Source organism: Neopelma chrysocephalum, unplaced genomic scaffold (genome assembly GCF_003984885.1).
Source record: "Neopelma chrysocephalum unplaced genomic scaffold, ASM398488v2 Primary Assembly neopelma1_97390, whole genome shotgun sequence".
NCBI classification, from domain to species: domain Eukaryota; kingdom Metazoa; phylum Chordata; class Aves; order Passeriformes; family Pipridae; genus Neopelma; species Neopelma chrysocephalum.
Genome location: NW_020926031.1, coordinates 6,255,673 through 6,271,890, shown reverse-complemented (window position 1 = coordinate 6,271,890; position 16,218 = coordinate 6,255,673). Strand labels below are relative to the sequence as shown.

Sequence of the window (16,218 nt, the reverse complement as noted above, 5' to 3'; positions counted from 1 at the left end):
CAGCCGCAGCCGCGGCGGGCGGAGCGCGGTGCGTGAGCGCGGCCCGGCCCCGGCTCATTACTCAGCGGCCGAGGCCGGAGGCGGCGGGCGGTGAGCGGAGCCGCGGCCCCGCGGGAGCGGCGGTGGGGGCGCGGAGCGGGGTCGGCACGGTGCGGGAGCCGGGCGGGCGGGAGGGCGGCGGTGGCCGGGGCCGGCCCCGGCCCGGGCGTTTTGTTTACGTTCCGGCGGGCAGCGCGCGGGAAGGAGCCGGGAACGGCCCGTGCCCTTGCCCGGGGGCGGGCGGCGGTGCGCGGCTCTCCGGCCCCGTGTGTGCTCGGGGCTGGGGAGTCTGGGGATGTGCGGGTGGATAATGGCGGGGGCCTCTTTGTTGGTGTGGCAGGAGGGGCAGGAGGCTCGGCGCGGGGCTCCTCCTCCTCCTCCTGGGAGCGGGGGCACCCGGGCAGGCCGGGATGGCCTCTCGTCTGCGGGAAGGAAGGTTCTGCGGGAGAGGCGGGGGGAATGCAACCTTCCGTGGTCAACTACCGTGACCTTGCTCCTAGAACTGCCTCTTAAAGCATAAAAATATTCCTCTGGGATAATGTAACTGCTCCAGATCCGGGGGCTGGGGGGTGACCGGCAGCGTCTTTGATTCCTTTGCCTTTGAATTCTTACATTTCTTACAAAAGGAGCCACTGTCTCTTTGCAGAATTTCTTTTGCTCTTTGGTTTCTCTGTGTTGTTACCTCCAGTTTTCCTCCCAAAGCGTGTTTCTTTATGCCTTTCTGCTTGGAGTAGTTCCATCAGTGAAGTTTGACCTGAGCTCCTCTAATCTGCAAAAACAAATGCCACTTGATTATTTATTCCACCCCCCCAACTACAGTAATGGTTTTGGACGTATTGTGTCGTTTTAAGTCTCAGTGTTGTACAGATCAGGCTTGCTGACGACTTTCAAGCAATCGAAAAATTCTACACGCTTTGGCCTATCTGATAATATAAACACAAAGGGTGTTATGCTTGTTCGGGGATGGAAAGTATTACTTGCCCTAGGGCACATGCATGTGGAATTGAGCAAGCTTGCTCACTGCAGCTGGGTTTTACTTACAGGTGTGGAGACTTAACCAGTAATGGTCTTACAGGTCACAGAGGACTTGGTCCTCAGTTCTAGAGGTGCCAGCAAATGCAGTTCTAGGCCTGAATAGTACATGATGTGTGTCTGTATGTGCCTGTAGGTATATCAGTGTATTAGATAACTTGGAAATGGTTTAAACTGTAACATGAAATGAAGCTGGGCCAAACCTTTTTTAAGAATGCTGTTGAAGTGAGTCCATTGACTTATTTGAGCATTCCTTGCATATGATGAAGGAAACTCTTTATTCTTCTAATAGTAGTTAATAAAAATGTTGAATTTCAGATAGTCCCCTGCTTTGATCTCGGTCTGTGGGAGCAGCCATCTTGCCTTTTTGCCCTGTTTGATTTGAAAATGTGTAACACAGGCTAGTTTGACAGTAGGATGCTGTTCTGGAGTTCTGCAGGACATGTGATGCCAGGGCAGGGACCAGACACGTTACAGGCTGCCTGCCGGATCTTGATAGTTTTCAGGAGGGCCAGCTAGGCAAAAGTATGATAGGAGAAGAGAGAGAAGCACCTGCTGAACTGAGAGCAATTCAGAGTTGCAGAGGGTGTACAAAGTCGTACTATGAAACAAGGAATTTTAATAATATCTTCCATTGCAAAAGTTCCCAAGGCTTTTGGACCATTGGCTTGTGTAAGGATTCAAAGTAATCTGGAGGGCTGCCATATACTTCATGGAGACTTCTAGGTCAGAAATATTAGTGAGGGGATCTGATAGGGTTCCAAGTCCTACAGTTCTGCTTGTTCTAGGCAGAAGTAGAGTTGCCTTTTGCATGTGGTTTTTGTGTTTTAAGTTTAACCCTGCTCTTTAGGGACCAAGGCTTTTGCTGGCTTTATATGTGTGCAGGTATAAGCTCCTTTGCAAGTGCTTTAGGTAAAATTGTTACATTAGTGAATTGTTATGCAAAATTAGGGAATAAATGTTTGGAGATGGTAACAGCTGAATTTATTTTCTGCCTGCTACATACCTGAAATGATTTGGTGTGTTTATTTCATGTGCTGTTTGTTTATTTTCTTAAACAATGAGCTAATGCATTAGTATTTGAGATCATAATCCTACCTGGCTATTTATTTACTGTATATGTGTTTTGGTTTCTTTTTTATCCTTTCTCAACTGCCTAAATTGTTTGGATGCTTATTCTTTAAAAGATGGATGCACCTCCTCATTTCTGAAGATTGATCCAGTACTCTGAACAAATACAAATGGCCTTCCTAATAATTTGCTGATAAGTATGGTGTGCTATTTCTTAAATTTAATTTACCATACCCCTCCCCCCGGGGGAAGAAAAGGGCTCTGTGTATATAGTTTTACTGTATGTTATATTTAATATATGTAATGTATCATTTTGGAAATTAGACGAATGTTGTTTTGCTCCTAGTTTTTTTTAATAAAGGCTAAATGTATTGTATTGCTGTAAATGTTCCCTTTAAAAAAAAAAAACACCTTAGTCCTTAATTCAAAACCTGCAGAAACAGGCTTCTATTTATGTTATGAAAGATCTTTTGAAAGCTCTTTAAAAATCCAGTTGAGACTACTTATGTTGCTTGCCTGCAGTGAAATTCTCCACAGTTTTGCCATGAATTCTGAAAACGTTTTTACTATGATTTAAGAATTAAAATCTAGTTTTCAAATCTTTCAAGAATCCCCTTGTTTATATGGAGCTGGAAATTCGCCTTTCAATTTGATAAAGGTCCTTTCTGGCTGTCCTCATGAAAAGATCAGCTGCATTCAAAGAAGCATTCAGTGCTCTATTACAAGGTGTATTTGTATGAAAGTACAGTCATAGTCTCTTTTATTTGTGTATGTTCTTTTTAACAAAGATTGTAGTGTCGGTGAAAGATACTTGGTTGATATAATTGCTCTGAAAAGTCAAGGACTTAGTGTATATATTTCTGTGACACCACACCATAGTTTTGTGTTCAGTGGCTGCCTTGCTTAAGCAGTTTCTGTTACCTGCTGTTCCTCCTTCCCTGCTGCTGCGTGGCAAAATAGATCAAGGACCTAACTGATCCAGCTGAAAAAAATCTTTCTCTTGGACTATTTTTCAACCTGATTAATTCCCTCATGTGTCTGAACCAAACGGCTGTGCCGTTGCAAGGTTGGAAGACCGGGAGGTTGCTTGGGCGGGGGAGGATTGCTGTCGGTCAGGGATATGCACAAAGGTATTCACAGATCAAGTGGTGATTGCTGGAAGACTGAAGTGGTGGGAGGGGGCAAACCTCTTATATTGAGAAGTGCTAGTTTAAAGATCTGTTTGCAGACTTCTGCTGCTGTTACTGAAAAGCATTCTGAACAAGAAGTTTATTTTGGTTTTTAAATGTGCTGTAGAGCCCAAAATTAATTGCGGATGAGTATCCATTTGGTAATGATTGTTGATCTAGAAGTTATGTGCCAGTAGCTTGGTGTGGATGGACATCCTCTTCCACACCTAGCTGTATTAATCATTTCAGAGAACGTGTATTATCAATAGGGGCCCTTAAATAAAGTAATCTGGAAATTTTTGGACTGAGACAGGGCAATGGGGTAGAAGATGCATCTTCCCAGTACTGAAAACTGTTTGTGCTTTCTACTTTAAATACCATGTGAAGAAAAAAATATTAACTATTTTAGGACTACTTTATGTGAAGGAATGCAAGTGCTCAGTTATCTTTTGTGGCACTTCAAAAATATGTAGCATTTATCTTTTAGGGTTTTTTGCTTGGTAGGGGCAGCTTTTAATTCAATGTTCAAAGCTTTACTTCTAATAGCTTTTCACAGGCTTATTATATCTCAGTAATACATGAAGTCTTCAGGAGAAAGCTCAAAATAATCTACTCTTTTTCTATCACAAGTCTTATTGAAAATATGGGACTGCAGATGTAGGTCACTAAGTAGTTTCTGAAGTTGCTTGGATTTACCAAATACTTAGTGGAATTGTATTAGTACTAGACATCTGTATAAGCTTGTCTTGTGGCAGAACTGTAGCCTTCTTAGTGAATGGTGATATTTTTAAGAAATGTGCTGTCTTAAAAGAATTTGAACATGATGCTGGGAAATACATGATGACTTGGTGATGGGTAGAATACATTGCCAATACATTGACTTGAAATGTATGAGAAATAAATAGCTATAGGTGTAGCAGGGAATAGCAGCTTGCTTGCTGTAGGTTCTACAAAGCCTTTGAGTGAGAACTTCTCCAACAGACTGGAGCTGACTGCATCAAACTGTGAGAAAGAGATTCATTACTGATGTTGAATCAGATCAGCATGGATAATTTCCCAACTAGCTGTTCATATAGTTCTGTTACGTTGACTGTTATTTATTTTGTAAAATATTTTTGTAAGGTTTTCTTTGATTTATGTGTGAAGAGATAATGATCTTTGTGTACCAAGCATATAATTAATAACCACACATTTCATCTCACCTTTAAATACTTTTTTTCTTCTATGTGATTAAAAACTAATTCTTGGTTCTTTTTCTGTCCAAATTGATTGCCTGTAAGCTTGATACTAAAATAAACCCCACTGTTACCCGTATTGTCATTTTTATTGTTGGACAAATGCTGCTTGTTATGTGAACAGACAGGATGCTTATTAATTTTTCTTAGCTGAATATTATAGACTAATGCTAAAATGGTGACTGGCAGAAAATATACTTCACGTTAATGGTATTCTGTGTTGCAAACAAAGCAAATACTGTGTATGTGTTCATATGTGTGTACACTTAAAATAAACAGAAAGGGCAAACATTAATTTTACAGTGCTACTGGACAGCCTGTTTACTGTGATTATTGATTTTGAGGTTTTTTTAAAAAAAGACAAACACAACTCTAACAACCTTCCATTACTTAATTTTATTAACGTTATACCTAGCATTTTTTGATACAATACATGTGCAGAAAAATGTCTTTACCGAATATTTATTCGTTTAACTACAAACTGGCTAAAATGTGTGTTCCCGTCATTGTAGTCTGTGTCCATTCAAACATTTACCTTGTCCCTTAGTCTGCTGAGCAAAAGTTGAAATGTCCCCAATCTGGTCTTTTGCTTGTTGTGAAATCAGAAGGATGAACAGTAGGTATTGTGTTTCTCACTGGGATCTCAAAGTCATGGAAATGCTCAAGTTTATAAAATGAAAATGATTCTTCAGCTGTCGGTTGCTGGCAGAAGAGGAGTTGGGGTCCTGCTGGATGAGAAGCTGACCAGGAGTCAGCACGTGCCTCTGTAGCCCTTGAGGCCAATTACTTGCTGAGCTGCACTAGAAAGGGCCTGACCAGCGGGTACTGGGGAGGAGCTGTTCCCATCTGTGGAGCCACTGTGAAGCCCCACTGAAGAGCTGCTCAGTAGATCACACACCCCTGTACTGTATGAGAGAGACAAACAAGGGAGTCCAACACTGAGTGGAGTCTAGAGCACCTGAGGGTGCAGAAGGGACTGGGTTTGTAACCAGAGGAAGAGCAGGCTCAGGGAGAATGCAGTTGCTGTATTTAACCAGCTTTAAGCAAGTGGGTTAGAGAGGTGATGGAGCCACTTTCACCTCTAAAGTGTACAGTGAAAAGATGAGTCAAGGTTGCAAATGGAACTTTCAGAAGGACAGGAAGGAAATGAATGTCTTGGTGCAGCAGACACCCCCTCTCATGGATCAAGAGCCCAGAGGGGCCACGGAGTCTTCCTCCAGGGAGACTTCAGACAGGGCAAGGTTCAGAGCAGCCTGAGAGAAATACAGATTTGAAGTTCTACTTGTTTTGGGCAGATAGATGATTTCCAGAGGTTGCTTTCAAGCCATATTATGATTCTACTGTTAGAGATTTTAAAACTTTATTTTCCAAGTAGCTTGAGGAAGTTGGCAAAACAAAGGCAGGGTGATGTAGATAAACAAGGCCCAGAACTGTGTTAGAAGTTGTGAAGGGAAAAGTAATGAGATGTGATAAGCATCTTAGTTCAAGTCTGCTGGTGGCAATACTGATTTTTCTGCCCTGCATTGAACTTTCCAGCTGACTAGGCCAGAATTGCTTGCAGGCTTAGCATAAAGGACAACAAAAAAATGGTTATGGTGCCTATTATGCCTGTGATCACTCTGGTGAACACAAAAACCCATCTGCAAAGAAACAGCTGGCAGTGAGCAGCCTGTAGCCAGCTGAAGTTAGTCCATGTCTTGCTTTCTGTAGCAGAGGAGCATGTTGGCAGCTGCTGCTCCAAGGCTTTGATCTGCTGGGTAGGTGATGGTTCCTTACTCTCAGCTGAAACGTGGTTACCTCAGCAAGGGACTTCATGGAGCAAACCAGCTCTCAGCTCCAATGGATCACAATAGCAGTTCATGACTGCAGAGAGGTGGCAGGACTAATAGCTGCTGGGAGAAAGAAATAAGGGGCCATGTCAGAATCATAAATCTCTCTGTGCTGTTGTCTTTGATGCTTGTGCTGCCTTGAGAAGACGTTTTCCTGCACCTCATTTGTTTCTGCGAGTTCTTATGTATTTGTCTATTTAGCAAAGTCAACAAGAAATCTTAGGGAAAGGGAGGTGAGCAGAACAGAAAGTTACAACCCAGAGTGAGTGTTTTGTATCTTAACAAAGCAACTGTCCTGGTGTGTACTTGTAGGTATTTAAATATGTGAATACAGGTGCTTATGTGTGACTCTAAGAGAGAATTGTGTGGGAAATCCAATATTGGGGATGGCACATCCTTGAAAACCCTAGATGTGTTCTTTAGTAGCTTTAATGCTAAGATGATGTTGGAGTAAGTAAAAGTCATGATGCTTACTTGCAGTACCTTGGGTGTAAAAGTACATAGTTTTGAGCATGTAATCCCGATTTTAAGTTTTACTATGAAAACAGTAACAGTGAATGCCATGGTTGACATGCCAGCCAGCATAAATCTTGATAAATTCTTGATCGTTCATTGTGATTGGTATGGTGACAAACATCCTGATCGCCTTCAGAGCAGGAATAGTGGTGCTAAAAAGTTTTATTAGAAGGCTGTGAGCTATGTTCACTTGTTTCACTTAATGCCAAAAAGTGAATACACGGGAGACACACAGCAATAGCAAGGGTCTTTTGTGTGGCAGTGGCTCATCTAAAAAGCAGTGAAACCTTCCAGCAGCAGGTGACTTCCATTTGCACAGTTGCTGCCACGCAAAACTCATCCTTGTTGAACAATAGACTGGGTTTCTTTTGCTGCTTTTTAGAAAAGCATTACAAGGTTCTTATGCCACTTATATGTCAAGATGAGGGAAGGGGGAAGACTGCAGTTTGTAATAAGCTTATATTGTAACAAGCTTTATAACCTTATTATAAAAAGGGTTAATATTAGCATGGCATTGTGGGAAAATCAGAAATGCTTGATGTGACTAGAATTGCTTTATTCTCCCCCTATTTTAGTTTGTTTGAAATTCTTTCTTAGTTCTCTTCAGAAAATTTCTCCTCACAACTGTGCGTGGCCACCAGCACTGGTGTACGGTGCACAGCAGTGCTTCTAAAGGGTGGTTTTCTTCTTGTGTAAAGTATGGGAATTCTCAAACTCTTACTATTTTGGACACTTCTGTCTTTTTTGCTAAGGCAGAGTATCAGACGCTACTGAGGTCTAAGAGAAATGGGACAACAGAACAGACTGTATTGCCATTAGTAATGATTGGTGGAGTTTCCTACAAACTACCTGGAAAGTAAAGTCTTTATTTTGAAATGTACTGCCTTCCTTCCCAGCCCACTCCCAGGAAATTATTGTGCAAAGTAATGTATCTGAAGGAATTGTTAGTGCTCAAATTGTCATAGTTGTTTTGGAGATTTTTGTTCCATTCTAAAGCTCTTATTACAGAGGTATTTTATGCCAAATACTTTAGACAGGATTTCATAGCACATTAATCTACTTGTACTTTACAGATAAATGCCTGAATTAGTGAAAGTAGCACATTCATAATTGGATTCTAAGTTTTTGTAGCTGGGATTTAAAGTTAAAATTAATGTAGTTTTAAACATTCTGTAAACTTTTTTCCCCAGCTGTTATGCAAATCCTTGCTTCCTCTAGTGTGCTGTAGCTGTTGTCCTCTTGATCACTGATATTTAATTACTATTTTAGGTCACTTGGTATCTTTTGTTTGCTGTTGTCCTTTAAAAGAATTAGAGAACTGTTTGATCTGTTTCTTTTGCTTAAACATTTAATTTTCATTTTCCCCTGCAAGAGGTTAAAGAACAAGCATTTCCTTCTACCTCCAGAGTAAACCTAGAATGGGATTTCGCTTCTAAACTTTGCAGATCTCATTGAAGCACTCTGAATCATATTTAATGGTTTACTTTGCTGATGGTTTGCCTGTTTGTTCTGTATTGTTGCTTTTCCAGTGGTCGTTGGATGGGCAGAGAGCTGACATATGCAGGCACATTTTTGTGGAATGGTTAGAATTAGCACTCCCTGAGGTAGTCAGCTGAAACAGTGTTGTGCCAAGATTAGTAGTTTATTCTTTTCTCATGAATTTCAAGTTAGCTTATGGTTAAGCTTTTTCAAGTATCTGAATAAGTTGAATGGGCCATGACGTGCTTCTGGCAAAAGGAAGATATCTACAGCAACATGGAATGGCATTCCCTTGAATGCAGTGGCCTCAGTCATAATCTAGGCAGGATTATGATCTAACTTGTTTTCTGGGTCCAGCAGCATGCATTCAGATTGCACTTCTGACAGTTAAATCATGTGCTTAAAATGGAACAGCTTGTTGAACTGTTGCTTTACTGAATGTTCTCTGATTTCAGATTTTAAGAGAATTGTTTTAAAAAAAATACAAATTCAACTGACAAATGGTGCCCTGAGATAAACCTGAATATTTGAAGCCTTTTAAAAAAATTTTATCTTGATTTTCTCCCCATCTACCATCCTTTTGTATAATCTTTTGTTAGAAAAAGGATTAAGGAATTGGAAGATCCTTGTCTTACCCTATTATTTGTGAAAAGGAGAGTTTTGCTAAGAATAGTCTTTTAATCTGCTGTCACAACAGCTTCTTTGCCAAACTGTAGAATTATATAAGTTGTCTTTTCATGGAGCCATTCTGGTTTATGATTTCTAATGCAAAACTGACCTGCAAGACACAAAGTGTTACTTCATATATTGTGATAATAGGATTTATCATGGAACCATCTGTAGTGGAGCTTCCTGTGACATTACACTGAAGAAGCTGTAGAGGTACCTTCCTATGAAATGCAGCACAGCAGTGTGTTTGCCTAGTGATTTATTTTTTTTTGGTAGGTATAGCATTATCATTCTGATAATGCTTGTTCTAGAAAAATGCTACCTATTAAATGTCTTTATGATTAATTAAAGTCACAGTTCAGGAATCCATAAAAGAATTTGGGAGGAAAGGTAGAGTGGGAATCTTCATCGTTAGAAATGCCAGTTTACAACTGTTTACTAGTGCATGCTGCAGGCTATCTGCCTCGTTTACATCCTCCCTGCATGTGAATCGAAAACCTGTTTTAAAGGGGAAGGAAGATACCTAAAAGGATCTCTGGTGATGTCTAATCACTTAGTGAAAAACAGAATATTTAAGAATAGAGGAACTCTGCAGTGTATTCTGTTAAAAACGCATCATTTCATTTTGCAGCCTCCTGTGTTAATCTTTTTGTCATATGTACCCTTATCACAAAATAAAAACCCCTGGAAATCATGTAGTACAGAATACCATATAGCAGCAGAGTGTCACTGTAATAAACTAATTCAGAAGTGATCTATAACTTGGTGAGGATACATACTTTAACAAAGTGCTATTGGCCACAGGTGAGATTTTCCAGAGAGGGTGCGCTGGTATTCCAGAGCAGCTGTGTTGTAGGAGCTAACCTGACTGTGAGAAATGCTGGGAAGTTGCATGTGCTGCTGTCTTATTTGCTGCTGATTTGAATAACCAGGGCTGATTTGTCTGTCACCAAAATCAACTCGGTAAAGTTTGGGTAAATCCTAAACTTTGTAACTCTTAATGCAGTTTTCAGGATGTTTTAAATGTTTATACTGGTGGCTTTCTGTAGAGGTTGCTTTGTGTTTAGATTACGTACCTTTTAAAACATTACATTCCAGAAACCTGGTATCTGTATAGCTCCAGGTGTGTGATATTCACAGATGATGAAGAAATGTGAGGTTTCATTTCCCTGTCACAGACTGGCAGACTCCCCTGCTTGCTTAGAGAAGAGGGAGATGGCTGAAGGAATGGTGGATATAAGCAAGCACAAATTTTCATATCTTTTCATGGAGCTCATAGCATGCTTCACTTATTCATCTTTCTTCCCTTGCCTTCAGGCTACTGGAAGTCTATGCATTTTGACTTATCTTCTCATTCTCTATTTTCTGAATCTTAATTCTGTTTTACTTTAGCTTCCTATATTACAAAGTTAGAGCTACTGGTGTCTGTGATGTATATTTTACCTAATTGGCAGGCAGGCGCTAAACCAACAATCTGAATAATTTTCTTCTGTGACCAGCTGCTTTAGTCACAGTTGTAAAGGGGAGATAAAACTCAGTAGCACTGAAAGTGCCTGACTTCAGTTAAAACAGAAATATGCAGCCCATGTGGCTTTTTTCCCATGCTTTAGGGTGATCTCTTTTGTTTTCTCTGTGCCATTAACAAACAACACCTTAAATCTTCATGCATGACTACTGTATGCATTTTTTTGTAGTGGAGGGCTGTAACTTATAGTCTAATGGCATTATGTGGCAATGCTTTAACATTTAGAGAAACTGAGGTTCAAGAGGAGGAAGGTGGATTAAGTGTAATCCTCTCAATAAGAACTTTATTGATAAAAAGCAGAAGTATGTCTGTTTTGAAAAGAAAATCACTGCAAAACTCAGTTGTGGGTAATTTACTGTGGATGCATCTATTACTTTGTTCTTCATTTTCCTGCTTGTGCAAGGTGTCTGGTGTGTTTATCTGACTAAAAAATTCAGTTCTCAGCTGAATTGAATTTGATATTAAAAAAAAAAACTGTTTTAGTAGTACCAGAAATTATATTGATTTTCTTATTTTGAATGTTTTGCGAGTGATGTTTTACAGTATGAGAATTCTCTTTAGAAATGTGTGTAGCAGTTTAATACTGATTTTTATAAGGGATACTCAGAAGTTGTGATTGTGGGTTCAGCATTTGAAGTCGATGCTGCTGACCCCAGTTCAGGAGCCAGGACTAGAGAATACTGGTATTTGGTACTTGGTTTGCATAAATTCATGCTTTGAGCTTTTGAGGGAAATGGGATGTAAAGTGGACGTGTTGACTCTCTGCCTGTGCTCCTTGGCGAGCAGTGTGTGAAATTGCTGTTGGAGCATTGGTGGTTCTGTCCATGCCAGCTGACCCAGCAGTGCTAGGAAATGGTTTGGTTGGAGCAGTGTTTAACAACAGGAATTGTTTTTTGTGTTTACATGTGATCTTACACTACCTGTTTATAGACAAATGTCAGTATTAGTATTCTGTAGTTACAGTCTTAATTTTATTGCTTCTAGTCATAGGTCTGTCCTTACTGTTAAACAGCCTCTGAATCATTAGTTACTTCTGACATTGTATGAGACTGTTTGAAATTCCCTGAGACATGGAAGCAGAAAAGCTCAAGTTCTGGTTGCCCAATAGAAAAACTTCAGGTTTCCCCAGTTTCAGGTTCAGCTGTTAGCATTTTGGCACTGGTGACTGTAACCTGTGACTGATTGGTGTTTCAACCTTCCTTGTATTTAAACATAATTTGATGCAGGGAATTTCAGCACTGGTACATAAAATGTAAGGTTGAAAATGAACTGTTTGAGCTCATTCCTGGTTTTGTTATTAACCTTTCATTGTGACTTTTGAAACCATTTGGCGTGAGGTTTCCACTGTTTAGTGGCTGAGGTGCTCTGGTATTGATCAGGTAAGTCTGACAAGAGCAGTGCTAGAGAACATGCCAGCTTCAAGTTCTTGCCTGTGTGACTCACCCTGCAAATATAATCCCTAGGGTGTCCTAGCTTCAGTGACACCACAGAACGTGTCTTTCCTCAGCCTTGCTGAAATTGCTTTCTTCAAGAGAGGATGAGGAATAATACAAAAGGGGAAAACTCAAGGGGCTGCATTTGCCAGCAGCTGCTACTGAAAGCTCTGCTTGGGAAATAACTATGTTGCTCTTCCCTGGGGAGATCCTTGCCTGGCTGCCAGTAATAATTCTCATCTCCATCCCTCCCTTTAAAGCAAACAAGGAAGCTCCCAGTGCCAGTGGTGCTTGCAGATCAGGCTGTTTACCTGCGCTCTGCCCTGGAGCTGCAGCTGCTGTCATGGCCCCTGCATGGGGGTCAGTCACTGACTGAAGTAACTGGAAGAAGGAGCAGGTCAGTTTAATTAAGATGAAAAATGAAACGTGCACCTGCTATCCTTATTTATATTTTTATGTGCTTTTTTTTTCTTTTAATGACTTCTAGTCTGTCTCTAAGCTGGAAGCTGGTTTTCAGTAAGCATGAAATATTATGGATGCATTCTGCCCCCTTCCATTCCAGTTTACACAGTAAGTAAATATTAGGCTGGGAAAGATTTAAAATGCAGGAAGCTTGCTAAATGTAACTCAAAAATAAAAAGTTGCTGGTTGTTTTTCTATGAAGTTTTCTCCTTTCCTGCCTATCAAATTCTACTATAATAGTATTAAAGGTAAAAGTTCACCCAGTTTTGCAAGAGGAAAAAATAGAGGGCTGAGCCTGGATTTCTGTTGAATAATTTTTGAGAAGATGACTAGCATTTGTCAGCAGCCTTGGTGTCTCCCTTGAACATTAATTCATCCTCAGTGCACTTGGATTCTGGTTTCCTGCATCATTCTCACTCTCCATTCACACATGGAGTAAAAAAACACTGTCCAAATCTTCCTCCACTGATTCAGGCTCTGCTTTGTCTTCATGTTAGCCTTTGTAAATTTTAATTATTTATTTCTGCTTTGATTCAGGATCTGGAAAATCTCTTCAGTCACTACTCATCTAGGTAAAAACTCATAGGTACCTTATGACTCTTGAGGGCACTTTATGCTTGTTATATACTTATATCTGGAGATGATGGTTGCAAGAAAGCTCCCTATATGTAAGGTAATAGGATTACTTGTCTGTTCCAAACAGCTGGTATTTGGGGAAGGACATCACTTGTGAAGATTAAAATCAGATTATCAGACTTGTTTTGTGAGTGCTGCTTTCAAGGAATGCTGATGGGTCATTGGAATGCTCTTTTGTGGGCAATATGAAGTCTTGAATTTAGCGGAATTTTAGATTTTTCTGAAGGAACTGTTACTGATAACTGATGAAGAAAGAAGTATAGACTTTTTATTTGCCAGGTTAAGAACTTAGAACAAGATGCTGACTTTTGGATATTTTACAAGTAGCTTACAAAGCCATTTTTATGTAAATACTCTTTTCCAAGCAATGCAACTTGCCGATCTTCTTTCTCAAAGGGAAAACGTGCTTCCTGCTTTAGTCTCCTGTGATCCCAACCATCCTATATAGGGATTGTTTTGTATTTAATGGTAAAGCTTACATTCATCTTAATGTTGCGACTTTATTCCATAGATGGCAGAGGCATCACGGAACAGGCTTGAATTGGAATTCAATATGAAGTGCCAGTGCTCCTGGGTGAACCTGTGCTCTTTAAGTGGTAGGCACCTCCTTGTTGCTGATGGGGCTCCAGGTGATTTTTGGAATGCACAATTCAGTTCAGGTTATTGCAATTGCATTCAAATAGGTTATCTTTTGTGGAAACTGTAATAAGGTGAATAACCAGTCGAGAAAAGACCACTGGAGTGGAGAAGAGGATGGTTTATTTCCCTGTATGTCCTCCCCTTCTTAGTAGGCTCCTCAACGACTGGAAAAAGTCGTCATGTGATCCAGCCAAAGCATGTGGTTAGAGTCACTATATGAACCTGTGAACTGCAACACTAAATCATGGCAAAGGTTGCATTAGTATTAATGGATTTTGTTCATTGTTTATTAATTTAGGACTCTATGTAGTTGTTTCCTGTAAACTCTACTGAGAACAGAGTTAGTTTAACAGAGAGAGCTGTAAGGCTTTCCAAGAGGTTTATCAATCTGGCAGTGATGTTTTTTGAACCAGTGAAGTAATTACTTGATTCAAACAGCCCATATTACATTTTCTTGAGCTTCATTTGCTATTGTGTACTCAAAAGTTTTTTGTTTTAAAGCCAAATTTATTTTTCTATAGCAAACCTGTGATCTTTTTTGAAATTATCTTTAATGGAGAAAGCCATCTGTTTATTGTTAAATATTCAACAGACTCTAGGAAATCAAGTAATTGTTTTAAATATTCCATATGAAAGCGGCTACTAAAAAAGAAAATGTAACAGTCCTAAAGTTAAAAAAAAAATAAATGGGTCTTAAATCTCTTGTCTTCAAGCAAACTGAAGTGACTTACCCTTTTCTGTTTGACCTTGAAAGTAGTAAGCAAGTCATAACATAGAAATCTAAATGTGCTCTTGTTGCATTTATGCAGGTTTCCCCTGCCTCAGTACTTCTTTTCTGGATGAACACTGAGATCTGGTATCCACCTTTGCTTTACTGAATCTGTAACTAGTGAAGTTTGACTTTTTGGTGGGCAAAAGGTGTCTTAAAATGTACTGTTATTTTAAGAAATGCACCTGCACTGCACTTCAGACCTGAGCTATGTAAGAATCACCCCAGTACATTTGTGTTTTGGGATCAAGCTGTAGACTTGGACTTTTTGCTATACCACTCCTCCCATGAGTGGTGTGAGCCAGGCAGAGGACTCCTAAAATGCAGGCATACATTAGATGAGATGCAAGGCACTTCCATGTCCTTTACACATCAGCCAGAGGCCTCATGAAATGCGTCAGCATTGGTAGTAGTTCAGGCAATTGTGTGGAAGTTGTTCAGCTTAAAACCATCTGATCTGCGAAAGTGTAATTTGAAAGCCATGCAAATCCTATAGTCAACAGTGAGAATATCTCATTTTAGAATAAACTTTAGGTTTTTCAGACATCTTTGGCATTTGTAATGGTTTAGTAATATCTTGCTGCAGTTTTCAGCCAGCTGATGTTAACTCCTTTTTCCAAATTCCCTATCTGCATTAGCATCTAGCAGAGCTGGAAGTATTGCAAAATACAACATTCATTTTCAAAGGCAGCATGGAAAAAGAAAATGTTATTAAAAGCGTGGTTACTTTTGTGAATAACTGAAAGAGTTACAGAGTTACCTTTAAGAAAAAGAATTCTTTCGTTTCCTAAATTTGAGCCTTTGAAGCATTTTTTTTCTTGTGTATCTGACAACTAGGCTGTGTTTGCACTATCCATTTAGCAGATGTCCAGAAGCCTTTAAACATGACAGCTGAAAATTAGACAAGCATTCACGAACACATGATGCATACAAATCAGCTATGTGTGAACTGTATTTTCACAAAGAAATTAAATAAAATTCATTAATGCAAGAGCTTTATAAACACTGTGCATTTGTTTTGCATTCAGTAGCAATCTAGCGTGTACTTGAAGTACTGTTGGCTTTTACTAGGTCAGCCATACATTCCTGCAGTATATTCATTTTCATAGTGTTGGGTGCGTTCTAAATGGAGTTATTGAATCATCATTGATATGGAGTTATGTCATTATACTATCTTGATTATATTGCTAATTAATGTGTTAATATATGCAACTGTTTTATTTTAAAACTATTTTTTCCATTTCTGCATCTCTTTAAGTGTCATGGTCTTCATCTTTTGTCAGTCCTACCTCTGACCAGCTACTGTAATAATATCCTTTCACTGTAGAACAGTTTCGCCCAGGAGGCCACAGTCTTCAGCATGTGTAGACAGATTGCTGTCTTAGTTGGTGTTTTTGTTATACCTGAGATATGTCTTTTGCCCCAAAGACTGTTTGCTGGCTTAGCATCCTGAGTTTCTTCCAAGACTAAGCCCACTTATGCTTGCTCTTGGGAAAGCATTGTTTTAGAAACGGTAAACATGAAAACCAAGTCTGATTTCATGCAAAACTTGTAGTTAATGCTGGTTGTTCCTGCCTAAGGTTTTTCTCATTTCTTGTATTCTGTTGCATTTCAAGGTACTGGGGTATGAAAATACCTTCTCTGCTATACCTCTTCACTGCAGTAGGAATAACCTGAATATGGATAATTTCTTGGATAAAACGATATTTAGAATA

At 39.8% G+C, this 16,218-nt stretch overlaps 1 protein-coding gene across 5 annotated transcripts in view; it reads left to right on the top strand.

The window, feature by feature from the left end:
- Positions 1–16,218, top strand: part of MAPK8 (mitogen-activated protein kinase 8) — a 137,691-nt gene that overhangs the window by 93,568 nt on the left and 27,905 nt on the right. For 3 of the 5 annotated variants that reach the window (XM_027672268.1, XM_027672272.1, XM_027672271.1), the window contains exon 1: positions 6–90. The exons of 1 other annotated variant lie outside the window; for it this stretch is intronic. The gene's annotated coding sequence lies outside the window, so the exon portion shown is untranslated. One more of the 5 variants, XM_027672269.1, reaches the window with a different exon arrangement.